The sequence below is a fragment of the Carassius gibelio genome, chromosome A18 (assembly GCF_023724105.1).
Source record: "Carassius gibelio isolate Cgi1373 ecotype wild population from Czech Republic chromosome A18, carGib1.2-hapl.c, whole genome shotgun sequence".
Lineage (NCBI taxonomy): Eukaryota > Metazoa > Chordata > Actinopteri > Cypriniformes > Cyprinidae > Carassius > Carassius gibelio.
Window position 1 is genome coordinate 26,403,454 of NC_068388.1, and position 3,295 is coordinate 26,406,748.

A 3,295-nucleotide genomic window follows, 5' to 3' on the forward strand; every position below is an offset into this window, starting at 1 on the left:
TGTTTCTGACTGTCAGCTTTCTGCAGTTCAACTACTTCTTTGTTGCATTCTGGTAAGCAGATGTTAACTTTCAGTGCAGAATAACATTAGAAGAATTCATGACACAACAAAATGCTGTGCTGAAATCGCACAAGTGTTTAGTGAGCTATTAAAGCTTTATTAACCACCGCATCATTACAAGATACACCGGTCACCGTTCCCACCTTGAGGTCAGTCTATGAAGATAAAAGGCTCTTCCTGGCTGTTCTGAGTACAGTGCATTCTGGGAAAAAAAAGAAGACATGGAATCTGAGGAAGTTCCATTCCTTCATTCAGTTTCTTCTGCTTCCTGCTTCCTCTAATGGCATGAATTCATCACAATTACATACTGATCTCGAATCTCCCTTTTCTGTCCAAGATACTAGAAAAGGTGGTATCCTCACAATTATATTCCTTCTTAGAGAAAAATGGTAAATGTGAGGATTTCCAGTCAGGATTTAGACCGTATCATAGTACTGATGTCATATCTGGTGATCTGCGGCATCAAAGATTGAAAACCCCTGATTTAGACCACTTTACAGCATTTTTAAATGGTAGAATTAAAGCACACCCAAAGAAAAGTCTGCAAAAATATGGCCCAATGTACCGTTTTTCCATACTGATTTTTCACAGATTTTTTTCCAGTTTTTGAATGAGACGTTTAATCGTGTGTTGTTTTAAAGTCAAAAGACTTCTCCAGAGGCTTAATGGAAAAGGTATTGGTAATATTCTTCTAGGACATCAGCGCTTCTTTAAAGATTTTTTCTTACACTGGACATGATTTAACAAAAATAAGAGTTCCCTTGATGTTAATGGCACACAAACTCATGCATCATACAGTGGTTGCCATAGAAACCGCTCCTGCCGCATCTACTTCCAGCGGTCCTCGTGAGGTCAAGAGGTCACAACCCTGATGGACTCATCTGTGTAAGTGGATCTGTCTGTGAAAACAGCGCAGAGGAGAGCTGAACTTTACCTGGACGCACCTGTGTGAGGTGTTTGATGTGGTCAGCGTGTGAGCTTTCATCTCTCAGAGCAGAGGAGAGCATCTCTCACAGGGCATTATGGGAAGGGTTTGCAGGCTGTGCTCCGAGGTGGTTTCATCTAAGTGACGTTTGCCAATTAAGAATGGTAATTACCCCGAGGCGGATGATAATTGCGATGCGGGTGTCAGAGTGTCTTCACTTCCTGTCCCTGAGTCTCATCTGTCTCCCATCTTCTCATATTCTCCTCTTTTGTGTGTCTTATTCCTTTTCCATCACAGTGAAGGAGTGATGCTGCCCAGATGTAACGATCTCTTGCTTAAATCAAAAGAATTCTGCATATTTTCAAATAAGATCAATTTATAGGAAAACGATTGACTGTGGTATTTTAAAAATGATATGTTGGTTTCTAAACAAGTAGTTGGGTTTTATATTGTCACTGTACTGAAGACAATGCAAAATATTAACTCTCTCCTCTCCAGATGTTTTTTTTTTTTTTTTTTTTTTTTTTTTTTGAGTTGCCAGCCACTACCAACATTTTTGATCAATTTTACAAAACCTTCATGGCCTCAGACTATTTAGTTGTTTGGATATTTGACCTGTACATGCAATATATCAAATGAAAGAACAGAGCATTTGCTTCTAAAAAAAAAAAAAACGGTATAGCTTAATACATTCTTTTTTTATCAACACTTGAATGGGGGCATGTTTCATAAATAAAGAAAAAAGCTGAGAAAATGTTTTTGTTAAGGACCAGATCAGATTCACATCAATGATCAAAACAAATGGAACTGACCGCTTCCATCTGAACCACTTCCAGGATTGATATTTCATTCGATAATGTTAGGCAGGTTTGATTTAGAAGCTGTTTAATGCTTGATGATCACATTATTTTACATATGCATTTGTTTACGTACTAATCAGATTCCTTCTCATATTGTATCCAATGTATGAGAACATTAATGATTGGTTCTGTTCTGTTTCTGTTTATTCCTGCAGGGAGTTTTTGCCCAGAACAGAACCATGCTGCCAATCCAGACCGTGTGCTAATTGTCTATCATCTTTGACGATAGTGGTCCTGACAGAAATACCATTTCAAAGCAGCGAGTTAGAAGAATGTGCTAAATATATTTTTACTAAATTCAATTTTAATAACATAAACTCTGGCAGTCCTACAGAACATGTTAAGTCTTTCTTTTCTCTCCAATCTCCCCCAGAGTCTTGTTTGAAAACCCTTTTAAATGTCTCCGTCAGGACTGATGGAGAACAGTACAGGAGCTGTGATGAGACGGAAACGACGGGAGTCAGAGAGACTCACAGATGACGGCGAGGACAGCGAGGTTACACTCCTCTCTGGAGGGATAGCGAGCAGAAATTGCAGCGTTTCATGTCTTTGTTTATGACAGCTTTGAATAAATTTGTGTGAGTCACACTGTTGAAGCGTTTCTCTAGAAACTCGCACAGATGCTCGGTCAGCCTGTCAATACATGAAATAAATGGGGTCCAAAAGACAAGGAATATAGTTGAAATACCCAGAACATTTTCAGGGGAAAGCAAAAGTAAAAGTTATGATATAAAATAATAAGTAATTCAGGTTCTGCAATATTCAGGTCATTAACGTTCACTGACCATCCTTGGGAAACTTCTTCATCAGCTTGTGCACTAAAAACACCCTCACTAAGAGTTTTGCATTGAAATGGGATTTGTTTGGGTTTCTCTGCAAGGAAACACAGCACTGATGTCCATTTCATTAAAAAGTCATATCTCATGGACTTTATTCATGAACAGATAGTAGAGAACTGTGACTGCTTGTGCTTGGTTTCTGCCTGAATGCTCTTCCCATCACTTTCTCCTTCAGCTGCTGGGAACCTTTACATTTTCTGCTCAGTGTGACGCGGCAGATCGACCTTAACAACAGTCCTTGATTATACTGTCCGCAGAATGTCCGAAAGCCCTCACCTGTCGTTTACTTCTGATATCTAGGCATGCTTCAAATTGAAGAAAATAAAAACAGTAACCTTAGAGACAAGTCTTGAGCAGAAGCAAAATCCCCAAGTTAAAGAAATAGCAGAGTTTTTGGTTATTGGCTTTAAAGATGAAGACAGAGGAACGGTTCTTTATTGTGTTTCTCTGCTTCAGTAAAAGTCCAGCATCCACACACACACACACACACACACTCCTCTTCTGTATTACTCTGTCCTTCATCAATGCTTCGACAGTGTTCAGACGTTCCCTCAGGTAGCAGAAGGAAAATATTCAGCCTTCCCTTTGAAATCACAAGAACAACTCCCCAG

At 39.2% G+C, this 3,295-nt stretch overlaps 1 long non-coding RNA gene across 2 annotated transcripts in view; it reads left to right on the plus strand.

Moving 5' to 3' along the window:
* LOC127933816 (uncharacterized) overlaps window positions 1-2,441 on the plus strand; it is a 27,660-nt gene extending 25,219 nt beyond the window's left edge. The window contains exons 2-3 of one of the 2 annotated variants that reach the window (XR_008147571.1): window positions 2,001-2,119; window positions 2,219-2,441. This is a non-coding gene — a long non-coding RNA (uncharacterized LOC127933816). Of the gene's footprint in view, window positions 1-2,000 lie in introns of both variants that reach the window. The other variant, XR_008147572.1, reaches the window with a different exon arrangement.
* The last annotated feature ends 854 nt before the right edge of the window (window positions 2,442-3,295 follow it).